Source organism: Neodiprion pinetum, chromosome 5 (genome assembly GCF_021155775.2).
Source record: "Neodiprion pinetum isolate iyNeoPine1 chromosome 5, iyNeoPine1.2, whole genome shotgun sequence".
Lineage (NCBI taxonomy): Eukaryota > Metazoa > Arthropoda > Insecta > Hymenoptera > Diprionidae > Neodiprion > Neodiprion pinetum.
The window spans coordinates 16,129,013-16,145,952 of NC_060236.1; positions in this window are offsets into that span (position 1 = coordinate 16,129,013).

A 16,940-nucleotide genomic window follows, 5' to 3' on the forward strand; every position below is an offset into this window, starting at 1 on the left:
TCCACGTATAACTCGCAGGTCTGGATAGTCCCTAAAAAAACCCGATTCTCAAGAGAATCCTCGGATGCGCATGGTCATCGATTTTCGTAAATTGAACGAGAAGACGATTTCCGACGTGTACCCTCTCCCGAATATGATAGAAATACTCGAACAGCTGGGAAAAGCTACGTACTTTTCGACATTCGATTTAGCGAGCGGTTTCCAGCAAATCCCGATGGATCGGAGCGACGCTCCAAAGACAGCGTTTTCCAAGATAAACGGGCATTACGAGTACGCTCGCATGCCTGAAGGTCTCCAAAACGCACCCGCGACCTTTCAACGCCTGATGGATCGGGTGCTGATCGGGTTGCAGGGGACAGAGCTGTTTGTGTATCTCGACGATATTGTTGTGTTTGCGGAAACTCTCGAGGAACATAAGATTAAAATCCGTCGTCTTATACAACGTCTCGAGGATGCTAACCTTGTCCTCGAACCGGACAAATGCGAGTTCTTGCGTAGCGAAGTCGCGTATCTCGGGGATATCGTTAGCCGCGATGGGTTGCGAATGGACCCGAAGAAACTAGAGGCAGTGCGTAAATTTCCGCGCCCGAGAACGCAGAAAAACGTGCGCCAATTTCTGGGACTTGCGCCGGTTATTACCGTCGATTTATTCCGGATTTCGCTGCCAGATCGAAGCCCTTGTCAGACTTGCTCAAAAAGGGAAAAACATTCGTATGGGAGCGGGAGCAAAAAAACAGCTTTCGCAAGCTTCGCAAAGCACTGCGTCAAGAACCGATTTTACAGTATCCCGATTTGTCCGAACAGTTCATCTTGACGGCCGATGCCTCGGAATTTGCACTCGGAGCAGTGTTGTCGCAAATTCACGATGCCCATGATCTACCAGTCGCTTATCATTCTAGAATGTTCTCTAATGCTGAAAAGAATTACGGAACTACGGAACAAGAGTGTCTGGCTATAATCGATTCAATAGATCATTTCTCCACATATCTGTATGGAAGGAAATTTAAGCTCGTAAGCGATCACGAGCCTCTCAAATGGATGCGTTCTACGCTCGATCCAGGCAAGAGGCCCAATCGATGAAAAATTAGATTGTGTAAATACGATTATGGATTCCAACATAAGCCAGGGCGCGAAAATGTAAATGCCGATGCACTCTCCCGTAATCCCGTAAACCCGATGATAATCTCGTCTTCAAGTGATTCGGGCGTAGAGCCGAACGTCACTCAGGAAGCTCAAGTTTTGTCTTTATCTTCAAAACCTTTCGGTACTCGTAAAGGCCTGACGTCTAGCACAGAAGTGTCGACATCTGAAACATCAGCTGGCCCGTCCAAGGCCGATGCATCAATCGTAGCAGCGCGCACACGATCGCGTCTACGCAGCGTGCCTACAGTGCCAACGGTACCTGAAAGGGGAGAGGGGAGCTCGGAGAGCTCCGGCCCGGTGCAGCGGTGGCGAGACGCACACGCGGGAAGATCGTTACAAGACCCGCGAGGCGCCCACCTCCCACCGTCGCGAAACCCTCCGGACTCGAATCGGAGAGCTCAGAGCCACCCATACAGCGCTTGCATCGCAGTATGTTGCCCTCACCGTTAATCCCTCCGAAAAGGCTGAAGCCTCCACCCCCCGTAGAGGTCAAGCCCCTCGGAGATCCCCAAGAACCAGCGTCTTCATCGGAGTCCGCAAGCGCGACGTCTGACCAGAGGTCTGCTGCAATCACGGTTACGCTCACCACCCCTAGCAACGATTCTGATGGAAGCACGGAGGAATCGGAAGCAGATAGCACGAAGACGGTAACGCAACCCTTGAAGACTCAATTAACAAATTTAACGAATCATTAAGGCGTTTGGAAGAGCGACATCACACCAAATCCTCCCGCGACCCCAAAAAAGGGCCTGATAAAACAGATTTTGACTGGCCTGATCATCTGTCGGAGGGGGATGAGGTAGAAGAGTAGGCTCCGAAGATTCTCCAAGAACAAGACCCTTTCGATGACATCGCCGGAGATGCCGAGCTTGCCAGCCGCTTAAAAGCGTTAGAAAATAGGTTCAAGTCACCATCGGACCAGGAATTAGTACGGCAGCTGAGTGCGGGAGAGAAGACATCATCACTCACGGTAGAAGAAGGAACGGAGGCGGACGACGAGAGCGATGAGCCACCAGCTGATAGAGAGAGTATGCCGCGAGTGAGTGCGAGAGAGAGGCCCAAGACAAGTATGGCCGCGGGACTCGAGCGCGAACCCGACACCTCACAGCCCGCTCGGACCTCTCTACTGCCCGCTCCCCGCCACACGGTGAGATGGTCATTGCCCAGCAACGATGCGGCCCCGGCTGCAAGATCTACACCGTACCGACCACGTGCGTTACCACGTGCTTCACTTCCCGATAATTCTAGCGGGAATAAAAGCAAACTCATAACTTTTCCCGATGATCCCATCATAATAGGATCAAAGGACACGACTTCGTCCTCGATCACGTCGTCCTCACTGGACTCATCCAGTGAAGAGGAACCTGAGCGGGAAAAATCTATAGGAAAAACAAGTACGATAATAGGCTCGCGAGAATGCCTAACGTATAAACCGGATAATCTAGTCCATTTCATCTCTATGGATGGAGAACTATCAACCTCAGTAGGAAAAGTATTCGCCGATCTAGGAAGGGTAGATGGACAAACAATTAAAGACCGGATATTAAAAATCGGACAAATAGCGGTGACTCCATATGGGTCCAATAAAATTTATAGTATTGTTATTAAAAAGCGGTACTACGACGAAACCAAACCCGAGCACATATTCAAGGGACTCGAGGATCTTAAATTCGCCCTTCAACGAGCGGCCGTGAAGTCGGTTCTTATTTTACGCTCGGGAGATTATACGGACGAATTACCGCACACGAAATTCCTCGACTGGTTGAACAGGTTACTCAGTAAGTCTAACATAGTCACCACAATATGCTACGGTACAATTCGACGGCTACCGGATGAACAACACTCGCAAATAATTGAAGAATTTCACGCGAGTCTTGTTGGAGGCCATCGAGGGGTAACCCAGACCTATCGCAAAATCCGAGAACGTTTTTATTGGCCTTCGCTGAGACACGAAGTGCGAAATTACATCCGTCGTTGCAAAGGCTGTCAGGAACGTAAATTGGTTCGAGCAAAGACGCGCGAGCCGATGCTCATTACTGATACGCCGGCTGACGTCTTTGATAAGGTATCGCTCGATATGGTGGGTCCGTTGCCTACAACACCACATGGCAATAAACACATACTAACCATGCAAGACCACCTATCGAAGTATTGTTTAGCAGAATCGATACCCGATTTAAAAGCGACTACGATCGCCGAAGCTATGGCGAGGCGATTAATTGCGCAATTTGGTGCTCCCCGTGCGATCCTTACTGATCGCGGAGCAGCCTTTACCGGAAATCTATTACGCGAAATATCTAAAACCTTTCATATAAAACAAGTAACGACTTCCGGCTATCGACCACAGACGAACGGAGCGCTCGAACGAAGTCACATACTGTTAGCGGAATACATAAAGCAGTATGCAGATACGTACGATGATTGGGATCGCTTGTTGCCTTACGCGGAATTATCATACAACACTAGCGTGCACGAGGCGACAAATTTCACCCCTTACGAAATCGTGTACGGGAGGCTGCCTCGGCTCCCGAGTCAGTTCCCCGTGGACGATAAACTATCAACGTATAATTCGTATACTATCGAGTTAATAAAACGTCTCTCCGACATACGCGAAATGGCCGGTGAAAATCAGAATCGCGCGAAAGAAACAACCAAAAAATATTATGACAAGAAAATCCGTCCTTTCCCAGGTAAAGTGAGCGACCTTGCCTATGTCCTTAAGGAACCTCATGAGGGTAAGTTCGATTCCCAATATCATGGTCCCTATACAATTGTCCAGGTAACTGACCATAGCAATGTAATACTGTAAGCAAAAAATGGGAAAAGGATAAGGAAGCATGTAGACAAGGTAAAACTGGCGGTGGTATAAGCCGCTAGCCAGTTTACTGAAATTGTACCATAAAAATATATCGTAATGCACAGCTGAGCTACGCGGTAATTGCCGTGAGCAATAGCAAATATGTGTATGAGAGTGCGCAAGTATGAGTGTGAGAGCATATATAAATTAAGCGCGTGTTCTGCATATGTTCGGAGAATGGCGCGGGAGTACGATAGAGTAGCAAAAGACGCCAAGAATGAACCACCAGCACCAGCACCAGCACCAGCACCAGCTCCACCAACCTCAACTGCCTTGTCGAAGTTGATGAAGGTGCCTCCGCCGGCGAAGATGACATCAGCGACGATGACACTCGCGGTGGAAAAGATGAGGCGCGGGGTCTGCCCAACCTGCGGGAAGAAGGTGAGCGACCAGCACTGGGAGAAGTGCTACCTGGAGCGCTACCTCTCACACCGGAGGCCGGGGAGCAGTAACTGCAGTCTCTGCGGCCAGAGCGTGGGCGACCGACCGGGACTCCACGCGGGCCACTGTGTGGAGGCTTTCGGGCGCCTCCTCGGCGCAAAGGAAGCCCCCGTCGCCCCTGCAGCTTCGAGAACCATCCGCGAGGCCGGCCCAACGACCCGGCAGAACGATGCGCCCGTGCAGACAATCCCACGGGACGGCGCGATGCAGACGACGACGTCCCGACGCAGTCTAACTGTCAGCACCAAGGAGAGGGGTGTCCGGACCAAGCGGGACACCAAGGAAAAGGGGACCCAGACCGACCCGATCATGATCCAGGAGGGAGAGGAAGCTCCCTTCTTGATAGACTTCCGTAGGCTGAGCAAGATCATGATTCCCGCGGTGCGATCACGCATCCTGGGGCGCTGGCTCTCGCTCCAGCGAGAAATGGACCAACTCCTCGGACCCGCGGAGGAGAACGCAACGGAGGAAGGCGATTTGATCGCCTGGGAAGAGTCGCTGGGCGAAACACCGCCCGCGACACCAGACTCTCCGGTGAACCTCGCAGATGCTCTGCAAGGTGAACCGGAGGTCGTGGAAGACCTGATCCGGTGGGAGGAATCGCCGGGCGGAACTCCACCCGCGACCCCCCCGTTAGCCGAGCCTAAGGAAGACGAGGACGCCGAGGCCATCTGAGGACACCGAGGACGCCACGGCAACCCAAAAAGGACCAGGCTCACGAGGACGACGCAGCTGGTGAGGCGCAAGGACAACCGAGCGACGAGCCAGCGGCGAAGTGACAACAAAGTGAGTGAAGTGACCAAAACCAAAAAGTGTCGTATGTGTGCGTGGTTATGAAAGAGCGCATGTGCGATGTATAAACCATGTAAATACCAATTAATCAAAATATGTGGTCAGGGGTGAGCAAACCCTCCAGTGCCGGTGTCACCGTCGGCCCGGCGCACCGAGTCGATGGGGGCATCGACACCTAAGGGGGGAGGGATGTCACGAACGCCGCATATTCACACCCGAATATATCATCATAACCATGTCAATAATTATTAATATCGCTTTAGAGACGAGGAAGCATGGCTTTAAATTCATGAGTAAATTCATAATTATTCAATTATAAAACAGTTCGTGGCACGACCAAAGCGCAACGGCGTAGTTGACCGTCAGCAACGTCAGCGTGTCCGCGCCCGCCAGATCCCGGGTGTAATCAACACCGGGATGAGGCGAGCGCGAAATCACGCGCTTCGAGGATGACCGTCGCGAGGCGAGCCTTTGTTCCAAAATTGTAACTTCAGCAAAAACCTCGCTCGCTGCCCGACGATCCAAGGGGTGTCGGACGAGCGAGCGAAGTCAGTCCCGTTAGAGACAGGATCAAACCAACGTCAACGGAAACAGGCTCCTTCAAAGCTGTCGAGTATAGAGTTATAAGTCTTGGGTCTCCGACGATTAGAGAGAGCATTCCTTTAAATCTACACACGGTGATCCAAGCGTCTCGCGTCGCGACGTTAGCCTTCGAAGTTAGACTTTAAGTGTAGGAAGCTGTGCCACGAACTTAATCAAGTTGTGTAGTCTTAATTGAATGTGAGTGTGAAAGCATGAGCCGTTCTGCGAATTGGGAGCTGAACCACCGAAGAGTAAGTGCGAGAGAGAGAGAGAGTAAACATTAAGATAAAGAACATTGTAAGCTTCCCCGTCTCCCATTTCTCTTGCTATCTTTTTCATTAAACATTTTTGTTCCATAGAAAACATTCCTAAATTTAATATTGACATCCTCCAATCCATTTGACAACGATCGTCCTGTAGAGGACGATCACCTCCCGACCCACCAAAAAAATAAGAATAAACCTCTACGGTTACCTAGAGGGTTAAGTCGTCGCGTGCGAGACCGCCCCGCACGTGACACGGTTACGCCGCGGTCTATGGCAAAGGGATAGGAATCCCCAGACCTGTGTAGAAGACGCTGGATACTGACTACAATATAGGTTAGACAACCGTTGTTACGACGTGTGTAAGAGTTTGAATGATAGCCAGCGAGGAATAAGACGATAAGAAGAAGAGTTCAAATGCCATGAAAATGGTTACGAACGGCTGTTATTGCGGCATAAAAGCCGAAAATTATACTGGTAACGGACATTTCATCACTATAAGTATACAAATCAGATACAATTGTAGTCCAAACTATGTGTATCATCCCTTAAGGGGGGCTACTCATATGAATGCACGTTTTTGAAGATTCTTTTGCCAAGAAATCGAATTGTTTATTGAAGTAACATAAAGCATATCTCAAAATATATGATGTAAAGTATATTGATAAATTTTTTTAGATCAAAATATTTCAAAATGGCGGTGGCACAGCAGCCGGAACTCCTAGTAGATTAGCTGATTGTGAGATGTATGGCCTAATTCAACAATTAAGCTCTTCTCATTCTCGGAGTTTCAAGTGACTCAGTCCGTATATCCAAACATTACATGATATACTTAATAACGCTACTTTCGACCAAGGAGTTCATAGCCTTATTATAGGCAATCTACATTACACTACATAGCCTTGGAGATGAACAAGACTGAAATATAATAGATGTTTAATCGATACAACATAGTTCGATGAATTGCTGCAATAAACTACAAAACTAGGGACTGCGGAACCTCCAAACCGTGAATACATATTATCCAGTATGAATCGTGTAATTTTTCCTGAAGGGCCATATTATAGGCAACGCACATAAACGTTTGGGACTTGCAGAGCCATATAGAGCACTACCTGGAGAGTATATTAGGAACTTGATAACGAAATCACCGAGGGTAAGCCTACATACAAGATGACTCTGTAGGGTAAAACAGCTGAACAACAATCTAAACAGTGTAATAATAGGTCATTGTTATAGCATTAAACCCTTTAGGCCAATGGTACCAACACCAGTTTTGGAAAAGAAACGTAATAATATACACAACATTAACCTCTTATAAAGAGCTATAATGTTGATCGAAGATATGTAAAGACTTACAGCCCTGTGTTATTTTTCGTAACAGTTCGGCGGGTCTGGGTGGGTTTTAGGGTATTAACAGTTTCACGTATTACCAACCGAGTAAGTGACCACGCCGGTAAGAGAAGTTGTTCATAACCAACAACTATCGTGTGCAAAGCGATGGCGTTGACTGAAGATATATAAACCTTAGTCACCGGCGTTGGTAACATACTATCGGTGTTGTGAAATTAAAAAGTTGAGAAAATCTCGCACTTGGAATATGTACGCCGAAATTACGCGAAAAATAAATGTCAATCAAATGCATAAACGTGTATCGTTTATATTTACATGAATATATCAAATCTTGTATAGGTGACAGTAGCATCTCTAAGATGCTCAATTTATTTTTTTCCAAGTTATTTACAAAGTCAACCTGGAGTTGTAAATATTTTGGAAAAATTGTTAACTTCATTTTTAGTTTCAATCGTTTCTAGAATGTTCGTAAGCAGAATTTTGCTTTGATTTGTTGGACACTTTCAGTATTATGAATAGAAAAAATTCAGTGTCTCAATTTTTTGAACATATCTGAAAAATTCTGACACACTTTTCTCTTTCCTAGAAGCACGTTGAAGATATATGTATAGAAGGCTGAAACTATTTTCTGAGTTTTTCCAAAAATTTGGAAGCGGTAGTTGGGTTTTAATTGAGAAAAATTACGCAAGTGCTTGAATGAATACAAAAATAAATAACAATTCTGTATAATATTGACGTATTCATCAAACCATATTTTTTTTCTCAATTGTTGAAATCGTAAACATTGATTATTGTCACAGGTCAAATTTTGAAACGTTCAGAATTACATAAATAACATTATTGATAAATCAACAGTTGTTTTTCAATAACTGATTTTCAAGGGGCATAATCCGTTGACTTCAAATCATTCATTAAGTTCTGTTTCGAATGCAACATTATCTGTGAAGTTAATTTTTATCCTGTCGGCTGTACGTACTACCGTTAATAAAAGATACTCATAATGTTTTAAGAGATAGCGATAGATACTAGATGAATGACGTGGGATCCGCGAATAGAGGACAGGGAGTGAGTGAATCGAGATTGAGCATCAAAGGAAGATGAAGCAAGTATAGTTACACCTTGCACTGTTGCGCATTTATTCAACTTCAAAAAGTAAGAATTGACTACATTGTTACGCATCCGAAAACTGGAGCTGAACGAGTTGAAGAGGCTGTTCAAAAAGAGGTATCTGGTTTGTAGCCACCTGCAATAAAAAGAGTACCGAAAACGGCAATCGAAAGTAGTAGAGCAGGAAGATACCGAGAATTTCTTTGCACGTATCGGCGATACGGAATTTGAATATTCGCGGCCTTATTAGGCCACTAAAATGTCATATTAGAGGAGATGAAGGGAGGGGAACGTGGACTGTATACTTTCGGCATATCCCGATCGATTCGACCACCTGACGAGTCCAAAAATTTAATTCTCCGCCAACTCACCACCCGAGAGTCCCCGGAATTTAAAGGAAAGAGCCAACAATTAACAACGCACGTGAGACGAGACCGAGAAGATATTATTCATTTATTTTATTAGAGGAAAAATTAGACGTCGGTTGATTGGATCCATATCCACAAATTGTAAAACCACTGCAGCAAATTGTTGTATATTATTTTGATGTAAACCTCCTAATAATTTAAAATAATTATTCAGAATGGCACAAACTCCACTCGAATTGAATGATTCAAAATTTGTTCACCCATTTGTTCACCAGTCGACTTGTATATACTCTTGAAAGAATAAAAATATCTGAATATTGGTTTACGTATGTTTAAAGATAAGTGAACAAACTCGGTAAAAGTTTTACCGCGGAACCGCGAAAATATTAAGCACACCGTATCCGATACTCAGTTGAAATTAAACTGTCAATTATTTAAAACGTAAGGTTAGTATAATGACGAGTGAATATACGCGTATGTGTAGTCCTTGAAAATAAAAAGAGCATTTCATTGGTATTTGAACACAATACGAACGAACATTCAATCAATTTCTACATACGCTCACGAGGTAGATGATTTATGCAAATCCAGAGGAAAATCTGGTTTCCATATTCATTGGCAACGAATGTGAGCTGGAGGTAAAAGATTAAGTAAGGCGTAGAAGACATCAGACCTAACGTACTCTAAGGACTCTTTAATCGGTAAGGCAGCTGAAGTGAATGTGGCTCAAAAATCGAATTTAGCATATCCTGTTGGGTCTTAAATCGCTGAACATTTTGCCGTAAGAAATAATTCGCTGCGATGAATTTGAAGGGTCGTCTTTTTTCGCTAAGGGTTGAACATCAAAAATTGCCATTGTCGGTATTTAAAAGCTCTTAAATCACTTAACATGCCAGAACTTATCATTTTGAATTTTTTTTTTCTTATATCGTGATTGGGCGTGGATATATCCATAGGGGTTGCTTTCACGACATTGTCTGTAGTTTATCAGGAGCTCCTAATTGACTCCTAATTCTCAGGTAGTCAAAATAAATAAAAATTTTATTTTTCACTTCGGCGGGTCAGCTTTCCGGTAAGCTGCCCCCCCCCCCCCCCCCCCCCACTTTTCGAAATTGTTTTTCTTGTAACAGAAGCGAGCTCAAAAATCGCGGTTTGCGGCACTGCAGAGCTCATAAATAACTCTTTAGTCTGTGATTTTTTCCAATTTTTTTGAGCAAGCGGTGGGCCACTTTTACGGAGGTCCTTGTGAGATCATCGGCAGCAGGCTCAATTTGCTTAATCCATTGAAGACGGGCGGGCGCATCAGTTCGCATCACACTGTCTTGACATACAAGGTATGTATTTCCACGATGGATATTAATCGCTGACTGAAGACATATATTTTTTTCAACATTTTCTGCAAGTATGTAAGTCGATTCCACCTCTCACAAATATACTTTTATTCCATATTCCAACAAGCCAATTTATAACTCAATCTTCATCAGCTTCAACTCCTCTTATTTGCTAATTACTCAGGCAGTTTCGTTTCCAAGATTAATCATACTTTCTACTAATAACAATTTCACACTCAACAGTGTAAATTTTTTTATAACATTCTTGAATGTTAAAGATAAATTATTGATTTAATTTAAACTAGCTTTTATCTTTGTAACTAATTCATTTTTTGACCGTCCATTCCCTGCATAGAGAATTGGACTAAAATTTTTTTGCTCAGAAAATTAAGGCTAACCCCTTTGGATTTTTAGTGAACTTGTTAACAATTTTCTACGATGCTGGAATTAGTTCTGTAACGCACTAGTCGATGTAATTTTGCAAGAGAAACGTTTTCCACCAAAAACGAAAGATTTTCTTCGTAATTTCTGAAACGGTTCAGAAATTCATATTGCAAGTGCAATATAATATTTTCGATATCAGAAATATATTTCAGGAATATTTCAAGTGGCATGTAACATCGCCGGAACTTTCGAAACCATTATATTTGTGATAATGATTTCCTAAAGTTAAAGGGATTTTGTTGCAGCATGGGTTCAAGTATTAATAACAATCGTGCATTTTTTAATTTCAAATAAATATGTCCACATACTAATTTTATGTGAAAAAGTCTCAGTTTGCCGATAAAAATGCAGTGGTTTTAAATAAGCCTCGAAAATTCAACATAAATCGAAGCGTGCAAAATTAACTTTTTGTATCACCCCCTTTTTTGCTGCCGATGAAAATATGAGTCATGTATCTTAGGGTTATAAGTACATAAGTTACATATAAGTACCGCTATATAATTTCATCCCTTCATTGTAATTCCTTCAGCTATTTTTCTATTATTCATATCAAGCACGTATTCAAATAAAATTTTTGTCTATGTGACTGATTGTGAGATGCAGTAAGATTAATATTGCTGAATTTGGCAGAAATGAATTGCTTCAAATAAATTTGCATAGTTGTTGAGGGTATACGGCGTTTATATGCCGAAACGCAAAAATTTAAATCGGTGGTCATTTCATAGTCATAATAATATCTAACACTTAGACTGGGCCAAAAAAATTGACTATTTTTTTTTTGAAAAATATATTGAGAATATCATTCAGTATGACAAAAAAAAATTTCATGAAATTTCAAGCCCTTAATATTAACTTTAAGAGGTCTATCATCGCTATTTTTGATTTTTAGTAATAATTTGATGTTTTACGTCAGAACTGTCGAAATATTGAAGTGAAAAAATTTATGTTCACTTATCCCTTTATAAAATTAAATTCCCTACAAAAAAGGTCTGATTATAGATTTTTGTCAGACAAGCCGTTTCCCAGTAATTAAGCTTAATAAATTGATATAATTTCTCGATTTGACTTTTTTAATTTGGAATTTCGTGACTAACGAATCAATGAATGTATAAAAAAGATCATGACAGATTCTTAAGGGGAGATATACACCTAGAAGCCGTAAAAAAAGGTTCTATTTTAAAAATGTTTCAAAGAAAAGTAATCATTTATTTTAGATCAGAGTTTTTATTATCTAAAAGTACATACATTCCAATATATGTCAAATTTTTTTTATGTACAAATATCAAAAAGATACAAGGATATCGTAGGATTCTTGGAGGTCCTTGAAAAAATCGGCGCACACGGTACCCACTGGCGTATCTTCAAAAATCATCTGAAAAAAAAAAAAAAAAGATTATTAAATAAGATACTATAATCTAGTACTTGTCATAGCCGATTTCAAAATTATTGGTTTTTAACAAAATGGCGGCCATTTGAATATAGGTAACGATTTTCGGGCCTTAAACGTGTAATTACTTTGGCTATAAAATGAAGAGTAAGTAACGAAAAAAAAAAATCCTATGACAAATACTAGGTAATATTATATAGAATGACCACAAAAAATTTCAAAGCAATCGGTACATTGGTTTTTGAGAAATTTTGGGTACCGCTTTGAAAAACGTAGTTTTGAGAAAAACACGTTTGAAATTTTAGGAATTAAAAAATCATGAAATTTTAAACTTACATGGAATCATCAATACCAGGCCCATAGTGTAGGTCTTCTACAGTCGACGGAATTCCCATTGCATCTAAAGCTTGTTGCCGACGACGAATTCGACCTTCTTAGGGGGGGAGCACTGTACAATTCTATCACAAAAGAAATCTAACGTTTCCAGTTCTCGGTTATAACTGCCTTATTTTTCGAAGAATTAATTTGCGATTTTCACCAAATATTCTAAGGACCTTAAACTTTCAGAAAATGTAAAAAAAAAAAAAATCGATTTTTTCAATTTTCTAGGTGTACGAGTATATCTCCCCTTAAAGGAAATTTAATGTTCTACAAAAAAGATCTCTTAATATTTTTGCCTCAATTTAATTTTTCAAAAGTTATTCTCAATTAAAATTGAAGAAAAAATTGAGAAATTGAAGAAAAAATTGAGAAATTGAAGAAAAATTTTAATTGAGAATAACTTTTGAAAAATTAAATTGAGGCAAAAATATTAAGAGATCTTTTTTGTAGAACATTAAATTTCCTTTAAGAATCTGTCATGATCTTTTTTATACATTCATTGATTCGTTAGTCACAAAATTCCAAATTAAAAAAGTCAAATCGAGAAATTATATCAATTTATTAAGCTTAATTACTCGGAAACGGCTTGTCTGACAAAAATCTATAATCAGACCTTTTTTGTAGGGAATTTAATTTTATAAAGGGATAAGTGAACATAAATATTTTCACTTCAATATTTCGACAGTTCTGACGTAAAACATCAAATTATTACTAAAAATCAAAAATAGCGATGATAGACCTCTTAAAGTTAATATTAAGGGCTTAAAATTTCATGAAATTTTTTTTTTGCCATACTGAATGATATTCTCAATATATTTTTCAAAAAAAAAAATAGTCAATTTTTTTGGCCCAGTCTACTAACACTGCATTATCCATCTGGGTACATACCGTGAGTGATGGTAACATTAGTTCTTGTTGTCTTTACGCAATGACTTGAGTTGCGCGATGCAAAGTACTCCGCTTCACGATGAATTTTTGTCGTCCGGGAAGGAAGAGGGATGGAGACATATTTCCCCATTACAAAAGTGGGCCACGTTTTTTTCGGGAGTTTTTCGCTGCTCGCAGCGCAGATATCGTTTGTTGGACTGCTTTTGAAGACTGACAACAATGAATATCATTTAAAAATTGTGCGCGCGTCAGGCGCGCGTATAGCCGTTTAAATTTCCGATGCAACAGACGAAACCAGCGCTACGAGTGACGCTATCGGTACTACAAAGTTCCGACCAGAATGTGTCCCACTTTTGCCACCGGAAAGAGTACGGAGTTATATCACCTTCCCTCTTCTTTCCTGATCTTATCCATTTTTGACTCCGAAATGCCCCATAAGGCCGTGAGTCCTTATAGATATATCTTCAGTCAACGCTAATTCTTTCTGTACTACCTTGTACCTAAATCTAGCGCACTCGTGTATTAAAATAAACGTATATTTCATCAGATAAAATTATGGGTAGGTACTGCTGCTGTAGATGCAATTGTCACCAAATTAGGGTCAAAATATGTATTCAAAATACCATAAATATACGGGGTATTCCAGACCATCTCAATTTGACCATGATTCACCATTTTCAATTTCATGATACTCTTACAATTATTACGAGAAAAAACGTGATCTGCAAAATTTTAGAAGTAAATTGTATTGAAATAGTAATTTCAAACATTTTGAGTCTATCCTCACGCAAAAAAAACCTCAACTTGGGTGTAAATTCGCACCCTCAACTTTTTTCTTATGGGAATTTAGCATTGTCTATGACTTGGGGGCACGAATTTACACTCAAGTTGAGGTTTTCATCCCGTGATGGTACAGTGAAGATGGTTGTGCATTTAAATTCTAATAAAATAGGAAAAAGAGCAAAAAAGATTAGCAGGAAAAAATCCGTTATCTGCATTTGATCCCTAAATTTTCACACTGGAGATTTTTCATCTTCAGCCTACTTTTTTTTTTCTTAATTAGGGTTACCACTGATTTTGGACTGTGAGGATCCCAAAATTTTTCGAAAACTGTCCGAGTCTTTCAGAATTGAAACGATTTAGGAAAAACTTTACCAAATCCTAAAAAATTGTACCATTTCATTCATTTTAAGGGAGTGTATGTATACCAGCGGACGCCTGTAAAGGTGGGTGAAATTTGGGAATTCATAAGTCGCCAATCAATTATTCAATTCTGCTGGAATTTTTTTTCTTGAAAAGTATGTAGATAAACTCCTTTTACGTTTTGTTTGAATGGAATCAATGAACAGAAATCTGAAAACAGTATTCTTAGATACTCCATCACTTTTGCCAAGATGTGAATTTTTTATTTTCGATTGTTATTTTTAAATGGTGAGCATTTGAAGTTGAAACTCGATTCTTCATCCAAAATATACAAATATTCGAATTTACCTCAGTAAAACATGATAATGAGAAAAAGTGGGATGGTTGCAAAGAGAGTTAACTATCCAAGAATACTTTCTCTAAATTTGAATTTCATCGTTAAATTTTGAAATGGTTGACATTATTATTAACAAAATAAACTTCCTATTGATTAATTCCAATTTGAAAAAAATTAGGCCAATGAAGCTTGATGCACGTAATTTTGAGTGAATCGATATCCCCAATGGAATTAAATAATAATTGGTCGTCGCGTTATAACTTCCCAAAATTCACCTTATTTTTCAACAGTCTACTCGTCTGTACTCTCTGAAACGAACTCACCTGTATACCTGCAGAATGGTTATGGCAAGACTTTGAAGAAATAATACACTAATCAAGGAGCGCACGACAGATATAATTAATTGTAACAGAAAAAAATCGATCGGTTCATTTGTCTAACTTTGCAGCTTGTGGCTCCATTTGGCATGAAGTTGGGGGCCGGAAAATTTGTTTAATCGTTGAATTGTGCCTCGTGGTTCTTTTTTGAAATCATCCAGCAATCGTTTCCCTATTCCATGCGAAATGGCACCACACGCTTTAAAGTTAAACAAACAACTTATTATTGTTAGCGGAAGAATTGACCACCCTTCAAATTTGGTCCACCCTGCTCACGTTATCTTATGAAATACTAATAAATACATTTAAAGCCATAGAAATCCTACGTAAATCATGTGGATCATGTAAAATACTTTAAAGTTTGAAATGTGAAGTCTCCAAATTGTGGAATCATGAAACCTAGTGTACACACCAATTGATGAATGGGTAAGCCCTCGTCTTTCGTCGTGATAAATTACAGCTGATTTCAGCTCCCTGACTCAGTCCTTTACTTTGTATCGTGAAAACTACATTGGATTTTGTAAAGTATCGTCTTGTGTTCTCATGATGAAACGACACAGAAAATCCACTTATTTTCTGATCTCTCGATTTGCTGAATTACAACTATCTCGGCGAGAGAATCCCAGAAGGACGAAATACTTTCCTTGCCTATAGCTTCAGTTTGGGGAAATCCCCTAGCCATTTCACCCTCGGGATTAGATGCTGGTTCGAACGGCACACCCCAATCGTGTGAACTGGGATTCGGCACGGTCAGCATTTGAAATTGGAATTAAGACAAGTGTTGCGGTACGGCGATACATTTGTTACGCAACCCCAGAGTCGCTTATTATGCAATTTTTTAGGCTCGTGATTTTAAACTGACAGATGTCAACGGTGCTTGACAGACCGAAACCAGGACATACGTTCGTTTCGACGATTCTGTGAGTCGACATGCTTTAGAACTCGTTTCACTCTAATCAAGATTCATTAATTTTGTTCCCGCGCCTCCGAACCCTCCCAAACTTACCCTGGCGTGATATATTTTTTACTGCGATATAATAAAACCTCAAAATTGCATACCGTATGCAATGCGCTGTACCTACGTTTCACAAAGGTTCTTGAAGCACGAGTTATGGTCTATTATGATTTAACTGAGAAAAGGGTATTTTGAAGGGGTTGACCGCTCATCAGTTTGCATTTACACTAGATTTCAAGATTCCACGATTCCACAGATTCACGTTATCTCAATTATTTCACAGAATCCAAATAATTTTATAAGATTTCTAAGGACTTCAAAAGACTTCAACGGATTTCGAACAAACTACATAAGATATTTTCACAAAATTTAAGAGATTTTGTACGATTTCAAAATATTTCAGGGATTTCACGTGATTTCACAGCATTTTACAAAATTTCATGAGTAGTCTACATCAGGTTTCAAGGATGGCCAACCCTTCGGTGTGGTTTCAATTGAATCGTATTACCTACTATAACAATTTCATGCCGAAAATATTATTTTAAAAAAAGTGTAGATATTCTAAAGAAAAGCTGAGGAGATTAAATGTTCATGAAATTCGGCAAAAATCATCGATTTTCATAACACAAATTCTGTACACATAACTTTACATGGGGTAGTTATTAAAACTCCATCGATTTATGACAAATTGAATAATATGAAGGCGTAGTATAGCGTTGAAAAACACTGAACAGAATTATTCTCAATACCTGCTTTTATGCTTGTTATAAGAAATCCGAAACGTCACATTT